Source organism: Camelus bactrianus, chromosome 2 (genome assembly GCF_048773025.1).
Source record: "Camelus bactrianus isolate YW-2024 breed Bactrian camel chromosome 2, ASM4877302v1, whole genome shotgun sequence".
NCBI lineage: Eukaryota > Metazoa > Chordata > Mammalia > Artiodactyla > Camelidae > Camelus > Camelus bactrianus.
Window position 1 is genome coordinate 83,728,110 of NC_133540.1, and position 16,781 is coordinate 83,744,890.

The 16,781-nt window shown below is 41.4% G+C and overlaps 1 protein-coding gene across 5 annotated transcripts in view; it reads left to right on the forward strand.

Moving 5' to 3' along the window:
• SLC4A4 (solute carrier family 4 member 4) overlaps nt 1-16,781 on the forward strand; it is a 314,923-nt gene that overhangs the window by 43,675 nt on the left and 254,467 nt on the right. The window lies entirely within an intron of this gene.

Sequence of the window (16,781 nt, forward strand, 5' to 3'; positions counted from 1 at the left end):
ATCTCCACATTTTGCTTCAACACAGAAAGTAATTCTTGAGAAGTATACTGGCCCATCAGTGTCTGAATCAGGGTGGTCCTGCCTGGCTAATAACAACATCCAAAAAACAGGGGTCTTACTTTAAAGCAGATGCCTATGTCAGTTGTGCCTCTCCATCAAAACTAAATAATTTTGCCTGATAATATTAACCACCTTCCAATGACTAATTCAAGGAAGCTGCTAGATTTATATAAATGTATTTGGCAGTATCTTCTAAAATTTTTCCTTATTGCCTGCGGGGTAGAGAAACAGATGTTACGGAGGGAGAATGATACCATTGCTGCAGGAAACATGGGTCTAAGCTGAGGATATAAAGAGTGGTAATTATGGCTGCGTCTCAGTTAGGAAAAGATGGGCAAGCATTTCTTCCTTAAAAAACCTCCAGGACCTCTTTTGCTCATGTTCCCCAGTGCCAGCTACAAACCAGGTAAGAGTTAAATTTCAGCTGGTGCTGGGTGCTTTCAGCGTGCCTTTCCTTCTCTCTTCTCTTGACTTAGCAGTGATTAATTGATAGTGAGAAGGTAGGGCTTAATTAATATTTATTAAAGTAAGTATGTGAAGGCATCACAGATACACCAGGTGTCACTAATTTTCATAATGACAGTTTGAAAAGTAATCAAGGTTCTAGACAGTACTTAAGAGTTCAGTGAACCTTGCTGGGGAACCATGTCATAAATTCTGCCCTGTAAAATCACCCAAGGAAGAGTTCGTATGTGTTTTGGACACTCTAGTCAGATTGGTACCATCCAGTAAGTATTTAATGTCTACTAGAGACTGGGACTGGGGAGTGGGTGGGCTCAGGTAAAAGAGGCTGGGTCCTGTGTGTTCTAGGGTGCCGCTTCAGCCAGGTCCCAGGCAAGGGGTGCTCCTCTGGCACCTGGAATTGTTGGGATAGTGTGGCTGAAAGGTTTCCTTAGTAAGTTTCTTCAGACCGTGTCGTGTTGGAGGGCTGGTCTCTCCCTGCACCTCCCTCCTCCCTCTTTCCTGCGTGTGTGCTCTTGAGACTGACTAATAAGAATTTGATGCCTGCATTTCTTAGGAAAAAGGAAACCGCAATATTTTCTTTCATATTGTTTTATGGGTTCCTTGCACTTTTACAACATGACTGTGGGGAAATGCCAAGTTAGTGAAAGCAAAATAATAAAACTTTTGTCTTAAGAGTCTTGTAACCCATGATGTTAAACCTCCATTGTGGTGACTCTGTCACTGTCCCAGTGTCAAAAAGGAGATAAGAATCTTAAAGTTATAGCATATGAAGATAAGAATTAATGTAGGATTGAGCAAATACCCTATAATTTCAGGACAGTTAAGGTAGAAAAATCAGTGAGAAAGCTTGGGGATGAGATGTACTCTGTGTGTGAGTTTGTATGTGTGTGTGTGTTCCTTGTGAATAGCCTTCTAGCTAACTTCACAGGAGATATAAATCGTTCTTGAGTTTGTAAGGTCTGTAGGATTGACAGCAGTCTATTAAAATAGAATATTATACATGGATTTCTTAAGGCTTTGACTAAGAAGTGTATTTCCTGAAGTTTTCCCCTTGATTTTCAAGTACAAAATTAAGACAACAGGGTAATGAACAGCACAGAACCCTGGAGTCAGGTTTCTTTATGGAGAAACAAAAGACAAAAAGTGGCGGAAACATCTGTAAAATTGTTTGGCTTTGTGAGGATTCAGCTTGCCGCGTGGATTTTGTGTGTTTTCTCTTCTGGTTAAGACTGTGTTTGAACGATTATGTTTCATGTCGATTGGAGCTTGGATTAATCACATGTCTTACAAGACATGGCTGCTGGTGGAGGATGGTTGCTCGTGGTCTCGTTGTTTTGTGGAGGTGATCCAACAGTATGGCCTCCTTGTAGTGCAAGTCATGAAACTGTAGTCAGGGCCCTCCCCTCCGACTCTCCCATATCCTCACCTCGCTTCCCCCGGTAGGGGTGGGAGCACTTACATTTTACAGTTACTCCAGGTGAAAGTGTAAGGAAGTTGAAATAGAGATGGGTGTGACGGCTTTATCTATCCATGGTCCCAGTGGTTGAGAATGAAGAAACAGATGACTTGACTGTCAAGAACTCTAAGCAGGATTTCGAGTGGGAATGTTTTCCTCAAGGACATGAGTCTGTCTCATGTTTTCAATTGCATAGAAAAGAGTGTCTTTGAGGGAGAGCAGGCTGTTATTTCTGTTCCAAAATAGCTGAGTTTCTGGTACATTTGTGGCAGGCATTGGTGCTCCGATTTTAAGGATCAAATTCAAAGGGCAAGGAGCTGGAACACCTAACATTTCTTTTATCAGACATATTTCCTTTTATCCAAGTAGTTATTTCTGTTGCTTCTTGGATAAACATGGTCAAAGTATATTGCAGCACCCTTGGCAAAAGTAAACTTAAGATAAAACTTTGTTTTTTAAAATAATTTGCACAAACAAGATGCACTCCCATTAAATGATTATTAGGGTGACCTCCAATGACTCTAGTTACTCTGAAATGTTTATACTTTAAAAGTTCTTCTTAAGGTCACTCAATACGGAGTGATTGGATCGGCTCAGCCTGGAGGCCAGGGCCAGATGCTCCCTCACAGCTCTTCCTGAGGCTGTGGTTCTGAGGAGAGGAGAGAGGCTGAGATTGCCAACCCCACCTTCAGTTCACCTGGTTCAGCTTTACTCGCAGTGGGTGGCATGACATTGAATCCACATTCTAAAGACTCAGTAGAAAACCATCAGCTGCAAAACTCACTAAGAGGAGAGTGAGTCAGAAGAGGAGTCACCTTCTGTTTAAATAATGAATTTATCCATGTGGGATATATTTAAAGACCTAAAGCTTGTTTTCACATAATTTGTCTTGTGCACTTGTGTTACTGGCTTAAAGAAATACTTTTTTTCTTTTTGTCTCCCCAGTTTTTAATTGAAGTATAGTTGATTTACAATGTATTAGTTTCTGGTGTACAGCATAGTGTTTCAATTATATACATACATACATTCATATATATATATATATTCTTTTTCATTATGGGTTGCTGCAAGCCACTGAATATAGTTCGCTGTGCTGTATAGCAGGACCTTGTTGTTTATCTGTTCTGTACATAGTAGTTTGTATCTACTAATACCAGCCTCTCAATTTATCCATCCCTTCCAACTTTGTCCCCCAGTAACCATGTTTGTTTTCTATGCCTGTGAATCTTAAGGAGATACTCTTGAGAAAGAAAACCAAGTGTCAGTTTTGACCTTTAAAATAGAGGCTTTTAACATCTCTTCTTTCTTTGGCTACTTTATACTGTGTGTTTTTTTTTGGGGGGGTGTGCGTAATTTGGTTTATTTGTTTGTTTATTTTTAGAGGAGATACCTTGGATTGAACCCAGGACCTTGTGCATGCTAAGTATGGGCTCTACCACTTGAACTATACCCTCCCCCCATACCGTGCTTTTTAAAGCTAACATTTTTAGTATGGAATGGTGACTGTGGGTAAACATTTAAAATTTTTCACGTCATTTCAGATATCACATTTGTTTCTGTACCAAAAGGCTCCAGGCCCAGCCCAGGCATTTTCACAGAATTGGTCTGTAGATGACAAATGAATGTTACCAGAGTGATCCTGAAATGCTGACTGTGAGGAACTAAGTTTTCACTTCAGACACACTTAGAGGAAACAGGCAAATTTTGTTGGGTGAGCCGAGGTTGAGATGGCAAGAAAGAATCCTAGGTAGCTCTTTCCAAACAGAAGGAAATCTTATGGATATTTTATCCTTTAAAAAGTCAGCTAAGATTTGGGGTCTGTATGACGTAAGCAGATTACTTAATATTCTCATATTTTGCAATAGGGGAAAAAGAGCAAACTCCACCTTATCCTTTGAGATAAGGCCTTGGCTCTGCAAGACTAGGTAACTCCCCAGCCAGCCTTGGCAACTCTGACTTTGTGAGGAGGGGCCTTTTCTTAACATCAAACCTAACCAGCAACTCAGGAAGCACAAAGTACAGCAAGACAATATTGGCTGAAATGGGTCTCCATTTCAGAAGTTTGCTCAGTGTTCTTACTAAAAGCCATTATGATATTTCATGGGGTTTTCCTCTTTCGTTCAAAACCAAGTCCAAAAGGAAGTGTGCTCCCATCTGTCCAGATGGAAGAATAAGTCTACAGATTTCCATGTCTACGGATGGACACTGAGAGAGAGAGAGGATTGTTGAAAATGCATGGAATTTATGGGAAGATTATTTTTAGGGAAATAAAGGTGAAAAAGTAAAGACAGGGTCTGGAACAAAGTAGACATTCACTAAATGTTTGTTAAAGGAAAGAGTGAATAAATGAATGTATAAATAAACTAAAGCGTACATAAAATTACTTTATATAATCCTCTAAAATCTTTGTTTAAGTTTTTAGTTAGCAATTTGGTTCCCTTAGAACTCAGTCGAATGAGGTGATAGTCTCTAGGGGTCCTCTTCTTGCTGTTACTCCTGCTTCATTTTACAAAGATCATTGATGTCTTTATATCGTTTGTATTGATAAGAAGAAGCCCCTAAAACATCTCCACCTTATTCTTTTTCCTTCTTCTGCTCTGTATTTTGAAAAGAGAGATGAAATGGTGAAATGGTGGCTTTTGTCTGTCTGGAGGTCAGGATCTGAGCATTTTACAGACTTGAAGTCATCAAGACTCAAACCTGTTTTTCACTAGAGGATATTATGATGATGTATTTATGTGTGTGGGAGGAGGTGGTATTCTAAGGAAAAAAATGGGGCCTGCTGGACATTTGTTAACGATGACAATGGTCAAAACGTAACTGCCGAGAAGGAGTGAATGAAAGCCTATCGGGTGGGGAGGCAGGGGCCGAGTCCGGGCCGCGCTATTCTGAGCGCTGGACACAAGTGTCCGGTTGCGTTTTGCTGACCTCCTCTCTCCTGTTCACTCTAATTGCTCAGAAACACTGTGTACAGAGGAAATACTTGGGCAAATATTGCCGAGGGAAAAGCCTTCTTAAAAGAAACAATGATTCCACACACTGGAGCGCTTGAAGGAAACGCGGTGAGGTGTTTACGGGCTGGTGCTTGAACGGCAGCTTGGGTTTCCCAGAGCGGCGGAGCCCACGCCGACCTCTCGCTGTGTCCGGCCTCTTCCTCCTCGGGGCCTCCGCTGAAATCCCTCCAGAGGCCCTGCAGCAGGCAGCACCTGGCTGCCTGGCGCCTCGTGCTGTGTCAGTGAAGTTAAATATTTGTGCATGGATTTCTTGAGCTCCGTGATAATTCTGTGGGCTTTTGAAACTAGAATCAGACATCCTGCCCCCAAGTTTTCCAACTGTAGAGAATTTCCTGATGGAAGAGTCTGGGCCAACGCCCTCTGAAGCCACTTTCTGTCCTGGGTGTCTACATTCTTTTATGGCAGTAAACTTCACAGATTGAACTTGGTACTTGTTGTGTTTGACAAGGATCCAGAAATTCTAAACTAATACACTTGGAGCAGTTTTGTCTATGGTTGAGTTTCTTTTTTCAAGGCTTCGTGTCTGCTCGTATTTTTGAGACATATTGTTTCCTATTTATTTGGGGGAGTCTCTATCCCTTGTTTTGTTCATGTGTTGTTAAAGCTGAGCGGCTGGGCATCAGTTTGGGAAGAAAAGTTTAAAACGCGCTGTATTGCTGCAGCATGGCATAAGTGAAGGATGAAATTCACTGTTTGGATTTTGGATTTCTTGTTCTGTAAAATGAGAATAATAGATCATGCCATTCACCATTGAACCGTTTGGATAATTACATGTTACCTGTTACAATGTCACAGCGCTTCATGTCCAGTGTTCCAGTGTACAGCATTGCATGTTACAGTAAGAAAGTGTTGCTGCTGTATGTGACATTAGGAATAGGAATGCTCTGTACCATACCACTTTCTGTTCTTTTGCTTTCTGATTGATATAGCCGCACCAATAATTTTCAATGATGATTATCACTCTAAAAATTGCAACTGACCTAAATGTTTGCTATTTGCTTAATTCATTTCTACCAACGTCTATCCCTTGCCTTCCTAACCACACTTACCTACTGCTTTTTGTATTGGAAAAGGCAAAGCCAGAAAGGTTTTCCAAGGCCAGCTGTCTATTTCTCTTTGGACTTATTCTGATTCCCTTTAAGGTCTGGATGTTAGGTCTGATTTTCACAGTTAAATGGCTCTGATACATATTTCCCCTACCTGTGAAATTGCCTCCTTTTACAAGAAGAGGCATACTAAGTATAATTGCATACAGGGTAAATTACAAATGCGTGCTTATGGTCTAATAAAGCCTGCAAAGTTGCTTATTCTGGAAAACAGATTTAACTATATGATACATTTCCACCAATGAGGAGAATTCAAGGCTCTATTATATAAATATCTGTATCTATCTATCTATATAGTATATAAATATATTATATATATACATTTTTTTCTTCCCCCTCTGCAGCATAGACTAGAATATGTTCCCCAGTGGCTGTTATATAATTTGGGTGCCAATTTAATGAGATTATGCAATAGTATAGAAATAATACTAAGTATTTCAACCTGAGCTAAGTATTTCTCCATTTTTAACATTACAAGACTCAGAATCATTGGGGAAATAAAGCTCAGTTGAGGCTCTCTTGGTGCTGTGGTGAGCATGCTTGTGGGATTTTTTTTGTTTTATTTTACTTTTCTGACTGATCGCGTTTAGGGGACTGAGGTGAGAGCCTTCCATGATGGGAGTTCACAGGAGGTTCCAAATATTGTGCCCCTGAAGCTGCTGATTGCCAGGTGGGATGAAGGTGAAGGTGGAGGGGTGGTGAGTGACATCCATTGAATCAGCAGTAGAGGAGACTTAAATAACTCCCTTCTCTGAATAGCTGCAAAAGCTTTTAAATCTGATTAATTGTTTCTACCTTTCCACGGAGTTAGAATTAGAAAGCAGCCACCCTGAATGCTATACTCAATGTGTTCACCTTTCCTTATACCCCGCTGGCTTTGAAAGGAGAACAGATGCTGCATAAACCTCTTAGGATATGATTTATCTGACTCCTCATGGTGGGAACTTTTGGAAATCAAAATGGGTGTTTGAATTTTAGTAATATTGGGCAACATATCAACTTTAGAGGGCTAGAATCACACATTCATAGATAGGCTAAATCATCACTTCATCTTCCAGTTGATTATTAAATTTTATTTAAAAAAATGTTGTTTGATTTATTTTTTTTGTAGGGGGAGGTAATTTGTTTATTTACTTTTAGAGGAGGTACTGGGGATTGAACCCAGGACCTCACACGTACTGAGCATGTGCCCTACCACTTGAGCTATACCCTCCCCCTGATTATTAAATTTTCAACAAACAATTCTACCCCTGCTGAAAAATAAAGACAGTGTCTTGGATGTAGAATGAAAACTCATAATCAAAAAACCATGGATACATGTATTTGGCAAACTCAGTCAGTATCTGCTGGTTGAGGTACTTTTCTTCAGTCCATGCTGTGTGTTGAGAATGTCGTAGAGAACCAGGCATCTCAGGACCTATTTCTGTTCTTGGCTCTGCCCTGCCTTTCTGGGTGACATGAGGCCAATTATGCTTGTGTGGTTACATTTCCTTCAGGCAAAGGGCAGTTAATAACCTATCTTCTTATCTACCTACTAGAGATGCTCTAAGGAGTCTTGGAAAACACCAGAAAAATACTTTGGTACTAGCAGTAAGCCAATGGCAAATTACTTAATTTCTGAGTCTCAGATTTTCATGGAAAGAAGCAGCATTGGTGCTTCCTTCTCTCCTAGTTTTGCCAGGGATGTAAGTCAACTGATTTGAAATCCCCAGGATGAACCCTATCAATGTAAGATATTATCTTCCCTGGATATATTCCTTGCATGTGATTTATCTTTACGCTCAACACCTTCTCAGCAGTGCTTGCTGCGACTGCAGAACGCTTTCAGACTGCTGGTACTGATACCTGGTGATCAACAAATTAGTTGATTAATATCGATGGTGACTCTCCTTATTAACTTTAACTGATGGACAGTGCCTTTATTATTATTTTTTTTTCTTTAAGCTTATCAAAATGGTAGGAACAGTTGCAGCGGTAAGCTCTGATATGTTGCTTTTCCAGGCTCACATGTACCATTGCAAGTGATAACATATTCCAATTAGGACCACAATTCATGTGCAGTCAAATAAACGAGTCATTATTTAAGGACACAGGTTGGTAGCTATGACAATTTGGAGAGTGTATCATGTACATGGGTGAGTTTACGTGGGAGACTAAGGAATGCATCTCTCACAGAGTGACAGTGAGCTGAGACCTAGAGGGTGAGGAGGATTAGCTAGGTCAGGAATGAGGGAAGACTCCCAGCGCTGAGAAAGAGGCAGGCCTGTCTGAGAAGCAGAAATAAGGCCTATGTTGCTGGACCACGTGAACCGGGAGAGGGTGGCCCCAAGTAGATAGAACCCAGATAATTTGTGGCCTTTTTTGCTATGCTAAAAATTTTGAATTTTTTTGAATGTGCGCTGGGGAGCCATTGCAGAGCATTATAAGCAGGGAAGTGGCAAGACAAAAATTTGCATTTTAAAGAAGATCTCTCTGGCTGGTGGATGGAGAGAGTTTCCCAAGAGGGCGAAGGTAAAGGTGGGGAGACTGTTGCTAAGATTCAACTGAGAGATGATGTTAGATTGGAGCAGAGTGGAGACAAAAGAGATGGGTTGAATTGCCAGGACTTGCTGATGGACAGATGGGTGGATGGACATGATTGCTTCTGGATTCCTGCTGTGAGTGATTTGGGAGATTTGTGTGTCATTCGTCAGATGGGGAGTACTGTAGGAAGAGTAGTGGAGGATGATAGGAGTTCAGCTTTTTGAGTTTGAGGCCCCTGTGAGATATCCAGGTAGAACTCTAAAGCAGGCACTTGGCTACACAAACTGGAGCTAACAAGAAGGATGGGGTGGAGATGTAAGTTTGGGAGTCCCAGGGAGATAGCTAGCATTTTAAGCCATAAGAGTGGATGACATTACCAAGGGGAGAGGACAGAGTGAGATGAGGATTGAACTGGGCTCTGCTATGCCAACGTTTGAAAGTAGAGAAGGAGCAATCACAGAAGTCAGAGGAAAACCAGGAAGAGGGCAGTGTCTCTGAGACCAAGAGAAGAGCATTTTCAATAAGGAGCCAGTGACTGGCTGTGCAGAGTGCTACCTGGAGTCAGGTAGTTGGAGGTTAAGCAGTAGTTAGTGGATTTGGCAGGAAAAGGTGATTGGTGGCTTTTGTTAGCGATCTGGATGGCATGGTTAGGAAAGAGTCAAATTGGAGTTGATTGTAGAGTTTCCAAGGAGAAAACTGTCATCATAAGTTGAGAAGGCACTTGGAGAAGTAGTAGAAAACGTTTGGCCTTTCTCTGTGTGTGCTCCATTACATGTAACCAGTTAAAATATTTAGAATTATTATAGACTTTTTGGAGCTAGAAAGGATCTCAGAGAAAATGTAGCTCAACATTCTCACCTTACAGACAGAGAGATGAGCCCTGGAGAGGTTAAAGTGATTTGCTCTCAGTAACACTGAGAGTAATTGGATAACTAGGATGAGGAGCCAGGCTTCTTGACTTCCCCAGGGCAGGACTCATTCCAGAAGAGTGTGCTCGAGTTCTGGTTCCTCTGGAGCAGGAAAGGAATTTGGAAAGGGAGATGGATGAGAGCTGGGAGGAGCGCCTGGGAGAATAGGAAGCGGGAAGAACTAAACGGAGAAGAATAACAGGTGTTGGGAGAACTGAGGAGAAGGTGAGCGAGAAAGAAGACACAAGCCTGGCTGGCTGCATTGTTTGCATGACCCCAGGTGCTCAATGGGAGGACAGATGTCACAGCCAGAACATTTTCATATTCTGGGGCAGTTTATGGAACTAAGGGTTGTGGATTTAAACCTGTCTTTCTGTGATTATAAGACAGAGACATTTTCAGAGAACTCCTGAGCCCTTTTTGTCTTCTAGGTGATTGCTAACCTGAAGGATTAATCCTTTTTTTTTTTTCCTTGTCTGTGTTTTGCAGACAGTGGAAAATGGGGGCCAGGGAGGTGGAGTCTGGTACCAAGGTAATGGGAAAATGGGAAAGGAAACCTTTTATAACCAACCAGGAGAACCAAAAGTCCCAGCCTCTACAGTGTTAACTATTTGGCTCTAGTTGGCTCATTGATAAATGAAGAGGTTGAGCCAGGTGATGTTAAGGGTCATTCCAACTCTGAAGGTACGATTAGGTGCTGCTGTGAAGTGACTGTCATGCTTCTCTTTTCTGGATGCGTGTGGAAAACTAGAGTCCTGAGGTTCTGGGATTGGGTTTAACTAGGCTAATTTAAATCTCCTGTGGCACTTTCTCTAGTTCTTGGTCATTGTTTTGGCCCCACAGCATTATCCACGTCTCATTTCCCTCTATACAAGTGTGTGAGAGGAGGGAATGATGCGAGCTAGTGTTCAGACGTTTGATACCTGATCAGCCGTGAGTGCACGAACTATATGGTGGATTATCTGTCTATAGCGACTAAAGACTCCTCTTCCTATTGCCGGCCAGGACTTAGGCCAGTGCTGAAAGGGAAGGCAGAATAGAGTCGGAGACGAACAATGTGGTTAGAATGAGAGTGTGAATGTGTGCATTTATGTGCCTCTCTAAGCGGCCTCTCCGGCTGCAACTGCAAATCCGGTTGTCAATGACCATTGGATTAGCCATTGTTTTCTCCCTTCCAACCCTACTTCCCATTCCGTTGTGCAAATGGTGACCACAGGAGAGTTAATGGGAACTGTCAGTTCTCTGTGGCTCACAGGTGGATTTTGTCTGACTGCATGTGTACTGCACGGTAAAATTCTCCAGCTCTTTTGGGGTTCTAGAGTGTCAGGATGAGTGGAGGGAGGGGTCACCTCTTCCTGCTGGGTGGCTCCTCTTTGCTCTTAGCACTGCCCTGCCTGGCACTAGCCTCCCCAGATCTTTTGGCTCCACTCTGCCCGGTGCAGTCAAGTTACTGAGCTTATGGAAGGTGTTGCCTCTGCTGCACAGTTAGACTCTACATACTGACTAAAACAGCTGAGCCAAGGACCAGTTAGACTCGGTCTAAAGTTGGCTGTTTTGTCCTGCTCGGGGTGAGTGCTCTGGAGTGCCTCTGCTGGAGATCAGAGGGTGTTCACAGTTATTATCAGGGCTTGAGGTAGGTGGGAGGGGGCGAAATAGTGCTTTGCTTTTTTGCCTCTTTGGAAATAGGAGGGAGATATGAGAACACTTATGGGGCACCTTTGTGCAGCAGTCACAGTGGAAGACACTTTGCTGACATTATTGGATTCGGATTGTCCATAAGAATGATACCTAGCTCTCTCTATATATATAGACGGTTGTATATAATATATATAAATCTCAATATAAGTGTATAGCTATAGGCATATAGATTATATTTTATATCTATAGATATGAATATAAAGGAGGTTCTGCTAGAGCAAAGTTAGAATTACTTTGGAGAAGCAGCTTTTTAGAGATTGTGAAGCATTTCAGGGGCTGTAGTTTATAAAAGATAAAGTGATTTTTAGTCCTGTTGATTCATTAAGGTAGGTTCCCATAGTGCCTTTAAGTGACTGTTCTAGCTTAGATGTTTTCAAATAATGGATGATCATTGCATATAATAAAGTTGTATTTCTTAAAAAAATATTCATGACTTCAGACTTGATACAGAGCTGGTCAGTTTTAGCCTCTGTTATCAGCTATTAGTGATGGGAACTGTGGTGGAAATGTTACTTCAGTGAGTGGTCTTAGGGTTCTCGCCTTTACCTAAAGACTGTGATTAGAACTGTTTTGCTAAAAATGAGCACTTACAGGCAGGTGCACAATTTTCCTGAGCTAAAGGGCAAGCATTTAGCCCAGTCACCTTAAGCTCGACTCCCCTTTGAGACCTTTTCCTGTGCTGTTTGTTCTTGCCTGGAGATTGTTATCATCGTCATCAAATATTAAATATTAAAAGTACTGTGCTCAGTAAACACCAGGTAACAAGCTGAGATTTCTTATCAGTCTTGCTTGGGGAACCTCAAGTTGCCTTAAGGATTTCTGGGAGGCTTTTAGTGAACAAAATTCCCTGCAGTTCAGTGGGAAGAAAAGTATTTCCCTGTTTTTCATCACTTTTATTATTTATTCACTTGCATGCCTGCTCCTAAGTGTAACTGGTAGTATTAATATTAAAATAGATTACTAATCAGCATTCAAAATGGTCTATAAATAAATTACATGTGTAGCATGCAATGATCTATTAATAAACACATGCATTATTTTCTTTTCTATATGAAAAGTTGCCCTTACCCGAAATACAGAAGTAGAATCATTCCTTGTCCTGAGCACTGTATATGTCTGAAGGGTGGACCCTGATGCAAACATCTAACCAAGAGCTGACTTACCCGCTGTATACCTGCAGAATTACACCATGCCTTTGGAAGTGGGTTTTCTTCTCAAGAACTGGTATTTATGCCCAAGCAAATTAGCAGTGTTGCTTTGATTATATCTTAATAGAGTTGGTTATGGACACTCTCTCGAGTTTGTGAGTAATATACTAACAAGTTATTTGTATCTCATTTATTTAAGTATTTAGGATTAGACACACTGATCTATTACTTATTACATAAAGTGCCAAACACACAACCTCTTTGGCATCTGGATTTGATACTATGATTCTGTTTAAGGTTTCTTAAGCATGTACTTCTAAAAAAAAAGCCTTTAAGATTTATTTTAGTCCAAGAAGTGAAGTCTTCACAGCATCTTTTAAATAATCTATCACTCATCCAGGGGCTCTGCCTCCTCTTCCCCATTCTCCTTTTTATAATTAAAAGGAAATAGTAAATCTCTCTTAAATTTGCCTCCCTCCCCTGTGTGCTTCCTGGCAATAGCTGGAACATGTTTTGGGCTTCTTGGCCTAAGGCCAAGTCAAGGAAGGCAGTATTGAACTTACGTTTTGGGACTGTGGCTGGTTAGTTCTGAAAGAATGATATGAAGTGCCAGGTGTTATGGAATCTTTGCTTTGAATTGGAGAGAACAGAAATTCCGTTGATTATAGAAAGAGCAACACTGTGGATAAAAATCAAATTTGGAACATCCCTTAGTGTTTAATTAGAGATGCATGTAGGAGGCTGGGGATGGCTGGGGGATGGCTGTGGGGGAAGGCAGATTTTTGGGCAAAGATTTAGACCTACCTAAAGGATCACTGGAGGACAGGTAAAATCTTTGCCTAGAAATCTACTTCGCCCACAGCCACCCCCAGTCATCCCCGGCCTCTACGCCCAGTGCTGACATCTCAGCTTTTGAATAATATTTATATGCTGCTTTATGCCAAAAATGTTTAACATGAAGGGAAAATAATGGTTGAAAAGTTGAAAGAGTGAGGTTAGTGTTTAAAATGCACGTCACGAAACTCTGTCTACCCACTACGGGTTGGCCCAAGATTTGTCTCTTCTGTTTCTAGCAGTCAACATGAGGAAGGAAACCTAATCGTAAGGTAGTATAAACATAGTGTATATTACTGAAAAAAAAAAACCCCTAAAAACAAAGTAATGATAAAACACTCACTGTTCTTTTAAAAAAATTATTTCATTTTATTCTTTTAATGGAGGTACTGGGGATTGAACCCGGCCCTTGTGCATGCTAAACATGTGCTCTACCACAGAGCTATACCCCTCCCCCCGAAACACTCAGTATTCTGGATGTTGAGACCTGAGAGATACTCCTCTTGCAGATTTTGAGTTAGCTGGTGACAACATCCTTGACTTCCCTGACCCTTGGCTTCTTTGCCTGTATGGTGGGGATAATAGCAGTATTTGATTTGTGCCATTGTGAGGGCTGCCTGAGATCATAGATATGGGAGACCAAGCCGGAACCTGGCACGTTTGTAAGAATTCTATAAATGGCTGCTCTCTTCTGTATGTGTATAAACACAGAGCCCTGTTTCCTAAAGGAGCTCATGATCTATCTTGCATGAAGAGGCATATGTTGTTAACCACTCTGTCTGCTGCAGAAATTTTAGTTTGGCTGGTTTGATGCGTCTAATTCTACAAGGTCCTGAATCATCCTTGGTAGCGAAGTGGGTATCTGGGGAGGCCTCTTTAACTTGAATGGCTACGTTTACTAAGTGTAAGAGTTCTCTGTTGGCCTGAAATTGTGATTAGCAACTATCCATGCCTTGAGTTTGGAAATATCCTGGGAATTGGGAGAACTGGACATGATAGCATCGCAGGACCTGTGCTTTCACCGGAAGTGGAGCCCGTGAGGATGGGAAGAAACAGGGATCACCTGGTGATAATTTCTGACATTCAGAGATAACCAGGGAAGCCATGTTTTCTTCCCAGTAGTATTGGCTGTGGGGTGGATTGTGAGATTCCCAAAACATTTAGAGTTTGTTGGGAACTTGCACCGTCTGTCAGAGAAAGGCATGCGGGGTATTTATTTGAACACATGATACGGAGGCCACTGCCAAATCAAGGACTGAATGCCCTTTGACTTATACATAAATGAACACTGTCAAATGTAGATTCCAGTAGTTTTATTTTACAAAATTTTGAGTAGCAAGAATGCAGCCTTTATTTTAGTAACATTTTGAAAACAGTTGCCATTTCCTTATGAATTATAGCTATTAAATTTGTTTTGCTTTTTCTTCTTTAATATTATCTTTGGAAGCAGTTTTTACTGACATTTCTAACAGAGTTTTTTTTTTTTTTTTAATCCTAAAATTCCCTTATAAGTTAAGCCGGCAACTGTCCCTGATTCTCTGAGTGTCTTACTGTTTTGTAGACTCTTGCTGAATTGGAAAGCTTGTCTATCAAGTTTCTCCTTTTCATTTTACATGTAAAATAATACTGTGCTCTCAACCTCTATGGCTTTCCCAAGAGCTGGCTGTCATTGTGGGAGTTGTAGTTTTTAAAATAGCCATCAATCTTCATGACTTATCTCTGAGACAGGTAAAGATATTTTAATGAATATAAATACTGCACTCCACCCATGATATTCTTATCAACAATGGCATATATATATATATATATATATTTCTTATCAGTAATGTGACTTCTGTTGATTCTAAAGACAGGTATTCTGTGGGCTGTAAGAGTGCTTCCATTCCAGCTCATTTACTTTTGGTATTTTTGGTGAGTAGCATATACAGCTTATGAACTCCTTGGTCATCATTTTGAGAAAGCAGACCTTTCCACCACTTACCAAAGTGAGGCTGTCTTCCTCTCCTCTGTGGGCAAAGCTACTGAAATGAAAAGAGGTTGAGAAATCATCGATGAAACACAAGCACTATCCCTGAGGTCCTTAAGGTCCAAAAGGTTTGTTTACCTTTGGGACCATGTTCCTCTTCCTTTATCTGGACATGGGCAGAAAAGGAAAATGTAGTTAGCAGTAGTGTACGAGAGGAAGAGGAGGATGCTTTGCATTTTGAATGGCTCAGCTCAGTGCCCTGGTTTCCTCTGGCAGCTCTTGGAAGGGTAGATCTTCCTCATTCGAGGCATGTTCTATTTGACTGTGCGCTGTGAGGATCCTCCCAAAAGTTCACAGCTGTGTGGGTACCAGAGAATTGTAACTTCCCAGAGGCCATCACTGAGAGTATAAAAAAATGCCTGAGTGGTTTTCAGGGGTACAGAGAGGGACTGCAGATGGGCATGAGGGATCTTTTTGGATTGGTAGACATGTTTTGAAGTTGAAGTTGGATTATGTTGATGGTTGCACAACTCTGAAACTATAGTAGAAATTACTGAATATGTACCCTTAAAATGAGTGAATTTTATGGCATGTGATGAATTATACATTGATAAAGCTGATAAAAAATGTCTGAAACTGGGGACGTCTGAGAAGGAACCACATTTGCACTTGGTACCTGGGCCCTGTAGTGCAGCATCGTGTCTGGAAGCTTCCCCACCTGTGGGAAAGTGAGCGGGCCTGGGGTGGGGTGGGGCGCCTGAGGGAGGAGCTGGCAGAGATGGGCATGAGCTGAATCTTATTCCTAAGGCAGAGAGGAAGCCTGTGATCACGATGGGAGTAAAGTGGCCCCGTTTCTGTGGTGATGACAACTCCAGTTAGGTTCCAGAAGGTAAAGGACATTCCTCTCCATGGGCTCGGGAATGTCACTCCCCAAATCGGCCTAACTCTTTTGTCAGGTTGACCACAACAGCACTTCATAGCCAGCAATCTTACCTTAAAATCTTACCAGCCCCTATAAACTGTCTTCTAAAGGAATTATCAAATATGCAGTGCAGATTTGGGTAAATACATTAAAAAAAATTTTCTGTATGACATCAATATGACTCATGTAGCTTAACTGCCATTTTGGGGGCTTAGGCATCATTATTTCATAAGGAAGTATTTAACGTGACAGGTTAAAACATTTTTTTTTCAGCCTCTTAATTTTTTTCATGATGTTTTCCCATTTCCTGAACGAAGGCAACCAAGCTTTCAGTGTTTGATTTAGTAAAGAAATTGGTTGGGCTTTGCTTACGTATGTTGTGTGACTTGAGATAAAGCTGCAGGACTCCCTCAGTAACTGGAGCGCAGGAAACAATTGACACTGTTTCTTAATTCACATTGTTTCTGAGACGTTTCCTACTTCCCAGTATAATATCGCTTTCCCATGAGAACAGTTTGCTTGCAAATGGTTAGACATGATAAATTTCTCATTGGCACACATCCTGTGAGGAGAATGTCACTGTGCTTTGTAGTAGTCGAGTTGGCGTGTGTGTGTGTGTATGTGTGTGTTTGTATGTGTGTCTGTGTTGGAGGGTGGCAGTGGGGGGGCTTCTTTTTTCAC